Below are 15932 nucleotides of genomic sequence, written 5' to 3'. Positions count from 1 at the left end.
GGATGATGACCTTTTTGACCTTGGGTTGAATCGACCACCTACTTCATGAAACCACTTTGTGACCCGTGCCTGAAAAATGGCGTTGCAAACGAAATTTGTTCCTGCGCTCGGAAAACACGGGAACAAATCTGATTTAAGAACCATGTTGCGGAACCGCGGATTTAAGTGTCCAGACTGGGAGGCGCTTTTTCAGGAGAGACCGTGTAGACGAAATATCTAACGTTATCACCAGTTGGCAGAAGATCACACTTCCAGCAAAGCCAGTTTCTAGACTCCAACGATTGACTTAAAAACACACTGGTGGCTACACTTTCAGCGAAGCCAGTTTCAAGACTCCAACGATTGACTAAAACACACTGACGGTTACATGTTTCGACTATTGGTCATGGATTCGTACATAACACGGTTTGGGCCTTCAAATATAGAGGAACCCCTTTCCTGAATTATCGATCTGTAAACAACCGAAGACACAAGTTCGTTAGTTCCTTCCCAAGATGCTTTATGTCCATCCTCCCTGGCAGTACCAGATCCATCGGGCTTATATGATCCCGAGATTCAGATGTTCCAGTGGAAATCACCACTTCCGGCGATTTGTAAAAATCTCTTCTGTGACTATTCTCTTTCAGAGGGCTTCATACCAACCGATACGAGTCTGTCAACATGCATTGTGGGGTTGGCTGTGTGATATTTCGTACGTGCTTAGAATGGGACTAACTCCGTCCGGCGAACATCAGACAACTGCGTCTTTCTCAACTAACCGAACTTCCCTACATTTTATCAATTATGTCTCTCCAGAGAGTAACAACGAGTCTAACATCATATCTGTCGATTATTACATTATTAGACAGGATTGCAAGTACTTGATAGATATGAGCTATTGACGAAACATCTACTTCATATTGTTTGTTGCGAATACTTTATTATTACCTTTGCCAGAATGGCTAAGGTTATGTTTTAGGCTTGTGAGTCTGTCTGTCTGTGTGTGTGTTAAGTTAACAGCATAACTCAAGAAGCCTTGGATGGATCCCGGTGATATTTGGTAAGTGGATAGGGGTCGGGAAAACGAAGGTCAAGTTCGATAATGGGCCCCCTAGCGGCTTGCTACGGTACTGCAGCAGAACCTCAGTTTTTGATATCTCGTGTTCTGGACATGCTGTGTTTATGATTTTTGAGTGGTAGATAGCCCTTGGGGCAGAGAGTAAGTACTATAAGTTTGGACCCCCTAGCGGCTTGTTTGGAACTGCAGTTGCCAATTTCCTTTCAAACTTTGGACGAGAATAACTCGAGAACGTGTTGATGGATCGTCACGATTTTTGGTATGTAGATAGCCCAAGTAACAATGTACATTATGGAATACTAATTATGCAAATCAGCAACTAATTTGCATAATTAATGAGGAAAGTTTATAAATCCGCTGCATTTCATGATAGGACTTTCAAACTTGTCACATATATAGATGAGAAAGAGAGAAAATCCATCTTAATTATGCAAATGACGACCTCATTTGCATAATTAATGAGAAAATATAAACGTGTTGACGGATCGTCATGATTTTTGGTATGTAGATAGCCAAAGGGAAGACTTACAAGTCAACAGCTAATTTGCATAATTAATGAGGAAAGTTTGTAAATCCACTGCATTCCTTTATAGGACTTTCAAACTTGTCACATTTGTAGCTGAGAAAGAAAGAAATATTTATACATATTAATTATGCAGATGATGATCTCATTTGCACAATTAATGACAAAATATGAACATGTTGACGGATCGTCATGATTTTTGGTATGTAGATATCCTAAGTAAAAACTTACACAATGAGATACTAATTATATAAATTAACAATTTGCATAATTAATGCGGAAAGTTGATAAATCCACTGCATTCCGTGATAGGACTTTCAAACTTGACACATATGGAACTGAGAAAGATGGCAGAGACTAAGAGGTGTATGTTTGGGTCCGGTAACATCTTTTCTTGAACTGCAGGAGCCGGTTTAGTTTCCTACTTTGAAAGAGAATAAGTCAAGAAGGGATGAAAGGATCATCATGATTTTTGGTATGCTGATAGCTTAAGTGATGCTTGATACAATTTAATATCAGTATGTAAATAGGGATCTAATTTGTATAAGCAATGGTGAAATGTTATGAACCAACTCCGGGCATATAAAATAAAATGTAATGAGTAACACATTTATGTCTACAGACATCATTCTACATAACAAACCTGGTTTATTTGGCAAAGGTATGTGTTCGTGGAACTCTAGTTCAGAAATCATTCTGGGTGTGGACTATAATTTGCGGTTTAGAGATTCCATTCTAAGCTACACTAATTGGTCATTACGTTGATTGGTTGGTACTTATAGGCAACGTCTTATCGACGCACATTTCCTGGTAGGAAGAAATCGTTGTCGTTTTTCGATTTTGTTCTCTTGACGCAGACCATGTTTGTGAGACCTCTATAGCTGGGATCGAACAGCCAGGGGCCACAGACGATACTTCTGCCTCCTGTCAGCAGATTTTATCGTAAGTTAGCTGCCTCCTACACTTGGAAACCTGCCCGTAACGATCCGCAGTAATAGAGGATTCGTCTTGGAGACAACTCCAAGTGGTCCTAGCAGATTGTGTTGCCATTAACAGCCGCGATTACATCTTGATATATGTAGTCACTATCGCTGTACTTATTGAGGATACTGGACATAAGAATGATTTCCGTTTGTCCGGATCTTTCATTTGGAAGACGTGAGCGATTAGACCAGTGGAATGGGATCGCCAGAGTTGTACATTAACTCCCCAGAAAATACCACCTTTTACCGCCCCATCGTGAATCACCAACTGTTCGTTTAAAAGCGAGGGTGGAGTCAGTACTAAACGTAGACATTTGCCGACAGGACCGTACTTCAAACCTAAGAATCCGTTTGCCGGGGTTTACTTATCATCACCATGTTCCATTAAAGCATAGAGGAAGAAGCATAGATAAATAATGACATTAGCAACCTTCGTAGATTACGTTTTCAATCAAGTATGACTCTAAACCCAAGAGTATATACCTCCATCTGAAGCTCCCTAAAGCCTAGTTGTTATCTCTATCTGACATTAGTGCTGGACAAACCGCTGAGTGGTGCACGGCTCCTTCATACACCTTTGATGAGCCCTTCGCTGTTGCAGGAAGACAATTCCTTAATTCGCGATCGATTTTTGTTTCGTTTGCGTTCCACCCTGCTTGCCGTTCCCTCCATCATGCCTATCTTTGTCACCCCAGCGCACCTGTCGGTACCAACCGAATCCACCGTGGATTTGTACGGCACATATTGATGGAGTTAGACCTACTAACTTTAATGCAAAGAGCTCAGGAAGCGTTTCGTCTCGGCGGCAAGTGCAATTTATATTTTCTGCTATCTTGCGATTCCGTAATGCCCCATGATAGTTTATACACCAGTCAAGACCATATCTATGTGTGGTTGCCGAAGAGAATTCTAACGTCAACGGTTGAAAGAAGCACTTTACTCTACAAACATACTTTGTCGGTAGATACCAAAGCTGTTTTGTCTCGAGCACTGTTATCAACCCTAATACACATTGACTCTGAAGATCACTATCTGTATTTATATATATATAGTATATAGTCTTCAATATGTCATTGGTGAGAGTTCCGTTATTCATTTTTGAGTGGATCGGGTACACTGATCTTTACCGAAGGAGCCTCCGATAAGAGAATGACGAAGTTTCGTCACGGTGGAAACAGCGCTGCATATAAAAGTGATAAACGGCCCTTATCAAACATGGGCCTGCTTTGGAACGATCGTTATTTCGTTTTCATCGCCAGTCATTTTTTATTGCTAACTTATCGCGTTTTCTGTCTAAGCCAGTGATAAGAGTTAGATGATGAACTGAAGGAAATGACTTTACACACATAATTTTCTGCGATATGGTTGACAATGTTATGCTAACGGTATGAAAGTGATGTAACATTTTCCTGTCCTAGTCTATAAACATGGAAATCGAAAATTGCTATTGGAAGGTGAATACAAAATGCATTAACTATAACCAGACCCCCCCCCCCCCCACACACGCACACACAAATGTTAGGATACTGCGACAAGTCTTGATGGCTACGACCAGTCTATACTAGCGTAGAGTTAATATTTGATCTTAAAATTTGAAGAACAAGACAATTCTACATTTAGACTAGGGATCAAATTAGAGACAGAAAGAAAGGCGTGACTGAAGATGAGATTGAAACGCAAGTTCCAGCTACAAGATGGCAGGATGATGAAAGACACTCCACACAAAGTTGTCAGTCGTTTACTTACTTCAAGGTTGTGTGCGTCACAGCAGAAGTTTTCCCCAAATTTGAATCAATTGCCCGTGTCAAGACGACGTCCACTAGAAAGACAGATTGCCCCTTTACCAGTCCCCCCGAGAACGCCTTCAGAATCACGACTGGATCTTAGACAACACCGCAGCCGTCCCCTGGCGATTGGTAGCTTGGATATAAAAAGCAATTTCATGTATCCTGTTTTATGCCTCATTGATATTGCTGTCAAAAGGGTTATCATGTAAATCCCTCGTCTGTGATGTTAGTGAACGTTTCTTTTTCCTGTCAAGTCAGGGGATTTTTCAGCGACGTGATGCGCATAAGACTATCGTGACTTGGTGGACGTGACTGTGTGAATGTCAAGTTTCTTATATATCACCATGCACTACTTTCGCATACGTTACACACACGTTAGCTATACATTCTCATGAAACTGTTTTCACATCGAATCACAAGCAACAAACATAAGGCAATAGTGGTATAGGCACGAAGAAAAGCAGCACAGTACAACTCTGTACACCTTGGCAGCCTGTCTATTTTCCTTCCTTAGTGATTTATAACGTTACTGATATGAAACTGCACGCGTATATGTATGTAGCTAATAAAAACCTGTTAAGCCCTTAATAGTGAAGCAGCGATTGGCACTTAGACGCAAACGAACAAGTAATGGAACTGGAACTGTTATCAGCAGTAGATTAAGGTGGGTGGTGGAATGCGTTTCTGTGTGTCACGTTTGCTTTCAACCTGCGATAAAGATAGACAGTTACATTACGAAGAAGTTTGGTGTTACGCTTATTGAAAGAACAATATAGCAAGATATGACAACTGCTGCTTTCTGTTGTTTCCACTGCATATGAAATACCTCATGCCAAAACGGACTATCATGAACATACATGTATAGCGTTGTCTTCGCGTCTTATTCGGCAAACAAAGTTGTTTGGTCAACGTCCGCGCTACGAGATTTGTTGGTTCAACGTCCGAGAGGACGGATGGACCGTGTGGTGTAGAACGACTAACCCGCGGCCATGATGCACCTATAACAATAAACCAGAGGGTTACAGTCATTTGTTGTCACATTTCAAAAGGTAAAATACCCATTCAGTGGTAGAGCGCAACACTAGTGTCCATCTAGATTTGTGGAGATAACTGGACACTGGGAAGGTCAAGGTCTTAAGCGCGGAGGTGTTCCATGAATAATTACCCTTGGTTGTCATGGGTATGCTTTGGCAATCGAACAAACGCACGAGGCCTCAAGATAGAGGACCGCTAACCGTTCCCTGTTCAAAGTATTCTGCGCGCCTGACTTTATCACTGCTATATGGGGCCGGCCAAGGGAACCTGGGTGAAACTTTCCACCCGCCCACTCCACTATCTGGCTACTGCGCGTTGCCGGTCCAGGGACTGGTGCACTACCACATTTTCTTGTGATATGTACATGTTGGGTTTACTGTGACTATTTGAGTCAGTATTTATGTTTATGATAAGAAGTGGTGTTACCTTGACAGAAACAATGCGAAAAATTATGTCATCAGGAAGGACGAAATCAGAGGAGTGTTTTAGTCCAATGTATAATACTGTCCTTTCTTCTTTTCAAACAGGACAGGAATAGTGATAAAAGCAGCGGCAGTTAGTTATACAGTTTCCTCTTAAGTAATGAGTTCCCGAGAACAGACAATGATGGATGATTACAACCAAGGCTCCTCTGCTCTTGCCATCTCCGCTCCTCGTTCACAAGTCTCCCAGGGCTTCAGGAATTAGAAATTCGCGCAACCGTCGAGTCGTTTATGCTGTAGCGTACCACGATTGTTAATTGCTCGATCCATTGCACTATCTAATGCTACCCGTGGTGTCTTCAATGATGAACCTCACTTGAGAGAGTTCTTTTATAAAACTCATGAGATGGTAATATGAAAAGATTTCCGTTGTGGCGAAGGACGGTCGATTTTGCGAGGCAGTGTTGGTTCGATGGTGTTTCCACTTGAACGATCCAAGCCATCGATTGTGCGTAACTGCAGTAAGCGTTCGGTTTTTCTCCATGTAGAGTCGACCAGGAGTTAACCTCTGTGTCAGCAAACTCAGAGAACCCTTGAAGGCAATTAGTAGCGTTGCTTGGTCTTCATCAGACATAAATCAAAACTAAAGCTGCTCGGGAGGAAGGGAATTTCGTAAAGTTGATCTGAACAACTGTTGATGGCCCTGATCCTGTGGGACGCGCGCACACTCGGTGCTGCAGCCAAATTTAGAAACACGGTATGCAGGGCGTGCTGGAGGCAGCCTATTTGTTAGCGACACTTCAAACGGGCTACCTACAGAGTTGTGATTACTTATGTTCACGCGGCTAACGACCCGCGATTCCTCATGGTCAGGGTCTGAGGAGAGAAGGATTTTTACTGTCCGCGGAGGAACATTAGTCCGTTATAACGGCCTTGGCATTACAAAAAGCAGATAACGTGAGTTGTTTCTCTCACAGGAAAGCGGATTAGATAGATTTCGCTATATCCATGCAGAGGTTTTGTAGTGGCTCGTAGTGGCCGTGATTTTGTCGTCTATCCCCTTCCAGAATGTTCTGCGTTCTGTGGTAGAGGTGTGGGGAGGCAGATGGAAAAACTCGCGGCCACCATAAGCCTACCAAACGAAATCCAGGTCTCTGCTTGAAGAATATGATTTCGACTTTAAGAAACCCCACAAAAAATGCACAAACCCCAAGGAGCAGAAAAGAAAATGCAAAGCTCGTGGTAGAGCTTTCCCGATCTCTTATGGCGAGTTCATGCTGTATTGAAATGCTGAGTAAGCCATTGCTTTCGATGAGTAAACCATAAGAACGCAGGAATAATACCGTTTTATACGAATCAATAATGCGTACCATAGCAGAGAGGACGTCGTATTTTACCACTTCAATCGTCAAAAACGCCATAAAGAAAAATTGTGGATTTTTATCCAACTCCCAGGATCACCATAGCTGGCTGACATCAAAGACTCAGGAACCCGGATGTCGGCAAGGTCAGGTCATCTGCGAAGATGAACACATATAACGGGGTATAAAGTTTGAACTGTTATGTATATAGAGTGCCTGTTAGTGTTACCTATACGTGAGGAGGTTTCCCAGTTTCTATTAGTGTATTCATTGACCAACACGATGCAGGCAACCACTGGATTCGTCAGACAACTTGACGGTTGTAGATATGAACCTGCTTTGAAACTAACCTTGTTCCCTTATTAGATTTCAAAAAGGCAAGAAAACTTTATCGTCCTTCCTTTGGCAGCGAAAATAAAAGTATCCTTTTATATAATTTTTGCCTTGCACCCTACCAGCCAGACTGCACACACAGTACGGACACACACCAAGACAAACATACAAACACACAGACCAAAAATAATACCCCTGTTTTCACGGGGGTGATAATTAACAGGATGGAAATGTGCCTTGCTGTTCAAAAGCAGATTAGAGTCGGTTGCACATAAATATTACACTGCCATGACTGCATATTGTACTAATTTCATTTGACAAAGTACATATTGGCTTTACATCTCTTGAACTCCTGCCAGTGGGTAAAATTACAATCCGCATATTAAGTGGCTCTTTTACAGTCTTTTCCATCTCTACAGCATTACTAGTGGTGCCAAAATCGACATAGCACACGTGAGTATTGACCGGCTGTTGGACTGGCCGCTGTATAAAGGACAATGGCTTCTACATCAGGTGACTCGAGCATTGTAAAGCAACCAATGACCCTGAAGAAACGAGTTATCTAGAAGTCGATAACGATTACAGCTGGCAGATGTTTGTCTGGATTATATTACCGTCCACCAAAGACAAATCTTGAACAGACGGATTGGAGACTAATGAAAATAGGATAAGCCATATTACTGATCGTGTTGTCTGTGCTCTAATGATCGGCATGTGGCGAACTACAAACCAAATTACAAAAATTACATTTCGATCGTCCTCCTTCCAAATCCTTTATCGATTACGGTTAGGAAAGGCGATTTGCATACGCTGTGCAATGGTTTGTCCGATAGTGATTATGGTAGGTTATGCAGCGGTAAGCGCAATGCTTTTCTTGGTCCCACGGCAGACAGTAAGGCGAGACCTCTGAATACCCACCGTTAAATCCTTTGGAAATGACGGTGTTATCGGCTGGGAACTGGCGTCTCTTTCATTTGAGTCATTTCCCCCATGCACGTAACGTCAAACGGTGTCCTCAGTATTCCATCAGTGGTTGGTCAAAAGAGATCATCTTGTTTCTGGTGCCCTAACTTCCACTGTCCTGTTGCATTTTTTACCCTGACTAGAATAACAATCTTTTATGTACGAGTTAATGACGTCAAACCCTTGCAATACCACCTTACTAATTGTGTCACAAGAGGTGTTGTAACATTGTCCAAGTATTTGAAGTTAGCAGTTGAACTTTTAAATGTTTGAAACCCCAGTCGTGACCGTCAATAACGGCTCTCACGCTTGTCTCCTAGCCACAGAGAGTTAAAATTGTGCTAAAGTCCTTATCTCGCGCCTGGCTCCGAACCTTCTAGTAGCAATCATTACTTGGATCGAAATAATCACATATCATTTGAGGCTAGGCTTTAAAGAAAATGTGAAGTTGCTTTCCCAATTCAAGCTACATTGGCAAGGGGCTTATTCACAGTTCCTCATAGGATACATGTATCTGTTTGGTCAAACAATGGTCAGACATTGTTGTAGGTAACAGGCACAGTCCCATGAAATGGAGCACGCATAAAAATGTTCCGATTTGACAGGTCATAATAAACACGTGGTTCCTACGTGCCCGTAAGCAGGAAAAGTAATTTAAAATTGTAACAGTAAACAAGAAATGAAATCGATGACAATCTTATCGTGGTACGAGTAGAAATTGGTTCTGTGTGCCCTTGGGGTAAAGATGTCCGTCATGCCATTGTGTGCCGGTCACCATTGAGATTAACACACGCACTTTCTAGGTCAGACATTGTCATCAGCTGATACTCCAGCTTCAATTACTGTCTCAAGATATGGGTCATATGACACTGAAGAGAGAGGAAGAGGCTTGGGTCACTGAACTATGAAATGGACAACTCCAAGTCAAGTGGTACTATACTGAAATTTCCTCCTGGTTTTCAAACCTCCTCGGATTGGTGACGGAAAACGCCCTTCTATGTTGCCATCGGGAAAGCTATTTTGATCCATATTTCATCGGAAGTTCTCATTATCCGAATCATTAAATGCAAACTATACTAACGCTATAGGAGGCACCATCAAACGGTTCTCTTTACTGTCATGCGACTATATTGCGAGTCTAGGCATGCTATCAAACAAAAGAAGTTAACAACTTATTTTGCAGACCGCATGCACGTGCACATACACCTTTACAATATGCCAATGGACAAACCTATCTGAAATCCCCGTGATTGCTGCAGAATGTAAAACTATATCCGGAATTCTCTTTATCTAATATACAGTGCAGTTTTCTAACCTTCAACGTCAAGGTCAGCGAGTACCAAAAAAAATCTGTTTTCCACACAACGAAGGGTAAGCAGGCTACAGATTAGACACCTGGTACCTGTCTGAGAAACCAAATCTCCGGCAAAAATACATTTGGTGGGAAAGGGAGATCCTGGAATGGATCTTTGTGCAATTTTACATTTACCAAGTGACACGGCTGCCCGTATATCTGTGTGATTCGCACAACCTCATGTATGTTCTTGCGTTTCTCTTCGAAAACTCTTTCAATGAACATATATTTGTGATTCATTATCATGACAGGGACACTTTCAAATATCTTTCATTCAGAGCACGGAATATTCCTTTTTACATTCATGTGTTTCATGAAGCCTTTTACAACTACGTCGATGAACACATGGCACGCGTGTTCGTGATAGTGTGTAATTTAGTGAACCTTTTATTCGCCTGCCGACCGATTGAAGCGCGTTTTTCGATGATTGTTGTGCATTATGTATACATGGTATGCCTGTAAGATTGTCTTTACAACCCTTAACGTGACAAGACTACGCACAGTTCACCGTTCGTGTCGTCTGGGCTGACACCTGGGGCGCTGCGCCCGACGTCTTAACACTAATGAAAATCTCCCGGCATACGAGTATCTAAGGATCTACGCACTTCGACTTTCTATCGTAAATTAGTCTATGGAGGCCCAGTCACACATACAGGACCTTCCCTCGACCTTGCCCTTAGGCTCTTCCCAACAAAGGTGGGTTGAGAGCAGTCGGGCCAGTTTTAGGCCACGCCTGTCTTCGGCGACAACCATGTCTCAACTATTTCACAATCATTTCACAACCTGTACATGTCATGCACGTACTCCCAACCGAGCCCCGAATGTTTTCGAACATACTCCCAACCATCCAGACCTTTAGCCGCAGATTACCGACTCCCTTCGTACTGATCCTGAACCGATTGCCAATTGTCTCGCGAATTGGAATGGACCTGACCGGCCAGCGATTTTCAAGAGAGAGGTTCATTCAAATGACGCAAAATTCCAAACATTCGACTGGCGTAGCCTACCAGTAGATAACCTCACAGAACTTCTGCCAAAATGAAAACCTGCAAACTTGCAGACAGTGCTTTTCACAAAATACGTGCTCCGCTTCTCAATAAACGTAACTTTTAATTCGTGGTTATATATAAATTACAACAACCTTTGGTAAACGGAGAAGTTGGACTGTTGGTTTACTTGCCTTCAATAAGATGATGGTCCATTACATCTTAGCGTATTTCAGCCCCCCTCCCCTGCAAAGTGTCTGTATCTGTGTTGTACAGCCGGTACCCTAAGGCGTAAGACACCAACTAAAGTGGTGTACAAAGCTGCTCAATGGTTTGACTGTTGTTAAAGACGACGTAAAATCTTCCTCCAGCGCTGCGCCATCCCGTAAGCTTGGCACTGCCGCATCCATCCTTCACAAAACCCACCCACACAAAAACCTCCTCACTCGAACGACTATGACCTCAGGCTGCAGCTATCTGAGGTCTCCACCAGTCTGGACATTATCGCGATATCTGCAATTACCGGGCCTCCAGACGCCTGGGAGAAAAGGCACACCGCGACACCTTCAGAGATCAGTCCGACCTAAGACCCGTTGCGAGGCTGAACTGTTATCAAAGGTATAAATCTGGGGAAAGGGATTTACACACTTAGTTTAAAAGAGGTTGATATTCTTTAAACCAGTCTTAACGTTCTAAGTTAGCAGAGAAGATTATACGAAGATTACGCCGGAAATAATCCCTTAACAATCTTACAATGGTTTAAGACTACCAATTCATCTTTTAACCTTCAAAATGATCCAATTACTGACCTTCAACGCTTTTAAGAGTTGCAGAAGTACAGGCAACCATGTCTCCATGATGTTTCTTCCATGGCGTAACCTGGCGTGGCGATGGAGGAATTAACTACTGGCGCCACACATCACGAGGGGGGGGGGTGTTGCTAGCGTTGTCTGTTCGTTTGTTCACACACTTCCTTGTAGCAGGCTTCCTTGATATATATATATATATATATATATATATATATATATATATATATATATATATATATAACCGTTATATATATAGAGAGAGAGAGAGAGAAAGAGAGAAAGAAAGAAAGAGAGAAAGAGAGAGAGAGAGAGAGAGAGAGAGGAAGAGACTAGAGAGAAATAGAGAGACAGAACACGAAAAAGACAACTGAGAACTAAGCAGGCAATGAAACTAGGTTCGGCCGGTACATTCATGACAAGAGAAATAGATGTGAATGACACTGGCTTCCAAATCTGCCCCTCCCTTCATTACTTGTACCTCTATCTATCGAGTCAGTACTGCTATCATGATACGGACCTAGCGAAGGCACTGACGAAGGCTTGTGGGGCTTAGGATTTATTTCACCCAACGGAGCAATATTTGTACTCAATATGTAAATACGTAGACGTCCCAGTTTACACAAACGGCCACGATAAGTCATCATAAAGCTTTGTCCAGCGATGGCACGGTCTTATTTCTTTGCATAGCATATGACTAGTGTACGTACTTCATGGGTACTATGATTATCATTTCATGTCAGAAGTGGGGGCTAGGATTTAGGGTTAAGGCATTCCTTTGCAAGTAACAAAAACTTTCGAATTGGTAAACTGCTAAGGTATAGTTATGATAAACGAAAAGGAATACAGGGGAGGGGATTTAGGACGGCTAGTTCGTACAAACCCATCGTGCTGAAATTTTTTTGAGAAGTCTCTAAATTACAACCCTTTTTCTATTAAAACAATAAAAATTCCTTCTTGCTTAATTCATCCAACCCCTTCTTTACTTAAATGTTGGACAATTGATCTCCTATATTGCATGTAGATAAGAAACCTGACAGATAAAATAGTTAACATAGAAATAAGCTTACATAGCTGAGGAACACCTACGATTTATCTATACATTTCATTCCTCTGGAATACTATTGTTTTACTCAATTTGGAATTAGCATAAATGTGCGGTGAATTTATCATTATTTTTTTTGCAAACCGTCAGTTGTCATATCTCTCGATGCTGACCAGCCGTCGACAATAGATATTTCATTTTAAGCGTGACCTATTTCACCACCCAGGTCACGGTGGACGGTTATTGACTTCTGACATCTGGTAGCTTTCTGGGCTCCCGGCAGACTTTCAAGCTATTCCAACTTCAAGGTAAGGCAATATATCACTAAATGATGAAAACGTCGCGATGTTCAAGGCGAAACTACAAAATGGCGTCAAGTTGCAGCAGTAGCCTTGACCCCTGATTTCTCACGGGTTTCAGATAGAATAAGATATAACGTAGCCATCTACAGGACCATAGAAGGAAAACCTTTGGCTTTAACCTCATTTCCAGACTAGGGGGAAGTAATTGTTTGGCATGCGAGAAACAAGTGATTGGTAGGATGTATTCGACATCGGACAATGCACAGATGAAGAGGGCTGCCAATCTGCCGTTGGGAGTACGTTATTGATTGTAGCTAGAAGTTGTTTCTACAGGCATACTGTGCTGCAGAATACAGAGCAGCATCATCATCAATAAGTAACTTGCCTAAGCGGATACGCTAAATGAAACCTAATCTCCAAACAGATCCTACGGTAGCATAAGATAGTATCAAAAGCTGCCAGAAGAGTGAAGCCGGCCTAGGAGCGTGTTTGGCTACCGGAGTGGCTGATCTCCTTGTCAGTGAGCTATACTCCTTAGCCAGATTTGATACTATCTTATGCCACTGGTAATTCTGATTGGAGATTAAATGAAACCGTCTCCACGTATTTCCAACATCACATGGCGCCCATGGCAGCTGTCAAGCCCAGTGACTGGAATAAGAAATCGCAAACAGGGTTGAATGATTGATGCTAAATGCTTCCGTCGGTTAAAACGGTCATTCATTATTCAAGAGATGAGAGGAGGGCAGATAGCTAAACAACAAGCCACAGTCTGTCTTTCACTTTCCTTTCTAGTTTCTGAATGTATCTATATAAAACAGGTACCTCCTAATCAACGTAAAGACATTTGAAATGCATGCGTGGTAAAAGTGTTTTTGTTAGTCAACATGTCACAGGGGAGTACACAAATGGCAGAGTGCCCATCGATATGCATACACATGATCCAATCAACATGCACGGGTGTCGTCACGTTCCTGTGGTTATGGCCCCTGGATTGTGATTGAAGTAGTTAAGGTATGGTGCACCAAATGACATTTCCCTCGTAATGCAAAGACTGTGGAGGAGCTGTGTGAGGTACGATAAAACAATTTGAAGAAAAGTAATACTGTCAAAACACCCTTCCATCAAGGATCGGTTTTGTGACTTTTCCCCACCCTTAAATACCCTTGCGTCCTAGCATTTTGCTGAAGTTGCGAGTCCTTTTACGCTGCTGACATCTGTAAAACGGAGATATTATGATCTTTGGTGTGTTACCCGAGTCCACACTTTTTCCCCTCACATGACAGGAAATACCGTTGACCCGAGCCCAGGACGTTCTATCCATACTAGTGTGGACTAGTTTACTGACAGTTGGAGGTTATTAAAGATGAACCTTAGCAAGAAAAAAGCATTAAGGAGTAACTCATTCATCTCGTACGTTGTTGTTGATTTTAAGTGCGTCTTATGTACGTTGCAATAAAGATTATGTCAAACACACATAAGTATAAAAAAATTCTAGTTACTTTCTGTCATGGAATAACTGAGTCCTTCGTAGACGACACTGCGCTGTTTTATAATTCAAGCATTGTCGCAAAATCCTTCCGCCTCCAGCCATGCGCAACTTTGGCACCCAACCAACCGGCCTAAGGGTGTCAGTGGGTGGTCTTTTGTCGCTCAGAAGAAGGTAAAACTAATCCCCAGGTGACTGGAAATGGAAATCAATGTTTAAACACTTCATATAATCTGTATTCCGCACTTCTTGCGCAAGAGAGGTGACCTAACCTCAACAGTTGAGTCTGTAAAGGCGCTTGGGGAATAACGTACCAAAGCTGATCTTGTCTCCGTGTAACTGGAAGGGATCTTTATGTAATTTTATCATCTTTTGGTATGCAATGTGACGCACGTCCCTAGATAGTGACTTTGGCTATTAGTGGAACAGCATGTTGTCCTCGCCAAGTACGCATTTTCAACCAAGCATGCCGGGTCGATAAGTGTGTTTGTTATCATGGAAGCTCATCTGTGTTGGTAGTAATCAGAGCGGCCTTTCTTACAATACAAAGGTATTCAAGGATCAAATTCTCAACGACCACTGCCGCCTTCTTCGCCTTTGACCAATTGGTGACGTCACGTTTCCGCAAGATCACGTGTTAATAAGATCACGTGTCGGTAACTCTCGGGAGTTTACGTTCTGAAGTGATTGGTTATAAGTATTGACCCTGAAGAAGGTGGCAGTGGTCGTTGAAAATTTTATCCGTGTTTAGCTTTTGTATTGTAAAAAATTTTAGCATTGTTCTAAGTGTGTTACTTCCTTCACCTGCAGAGGTTTGACCATAAGCTCCCCTATTCGGCAGGACGATGCGACCCTTTTCCAGTCGTGTCCAGACCTGGGCGCGAATCAGGGCCGTTAGCTCCACGGTATATTTCGAGATGTTATAAACGCTTAAGAATAAGCCTTCCAATGGCGTTGCGCTAAGGTATTAGTCCAATATTTACATGCACCTGTCAACACGGCAAAAAATCACTGGCATGTGGTATTCAAATTAGTGCAATTTGGTTGAATCGTTAGTCATAGTTGATCATAATCTTTTCAGTTTAGGCGCTGGAAAATGCTATTAACAGGTACTTAATGTACCAATGTAGGAGCCTTTGTTACCGGAATTAATCGTTTCCATTATCACGCCCGCTTCCAAAGCAATTAAGTCAACTTTATCGCCCACGTATCGTTTGTTTTATACGTGTGTATGTGACAAGCGTACAGTGATTTCCACTAAAAGCGCTTGACTGTATCAAATACCCCTAAAGACAATAGATGGGCTTGCCGAGACGCTGTACTGGAGACCCCACCACATAGAATACCATTACATTCGGCAATAACTCAAGCGGAACTCTCCACCAGGCCACGAAGACAGCCCAGTGAATCAAAGACGATCCATCACTGCTGAAGTCCGTATGACATCGCACCGATTGCGCCTCACATCAACCATTGAAATAAACGC

The sequence above is a fragment of the Branchiostoma floridae genome, chromosome 6, assembly GCF_000003815.2.
Source record: "Branchiostoma floridae strain S238N-H82 chromosome 6, Bfl_VNyyK, whole genome shotgun sequence".
NCBI classification, from domain to species: Eukaryota; Metazoa; Chordata; class Leptocardii; order Amphioxiformes; family Branchiostomatidae; genus Branchiostoma; species Branchiostoma floridae.
Note: the sequence above shows the minus strand (reverse complement) of the source record.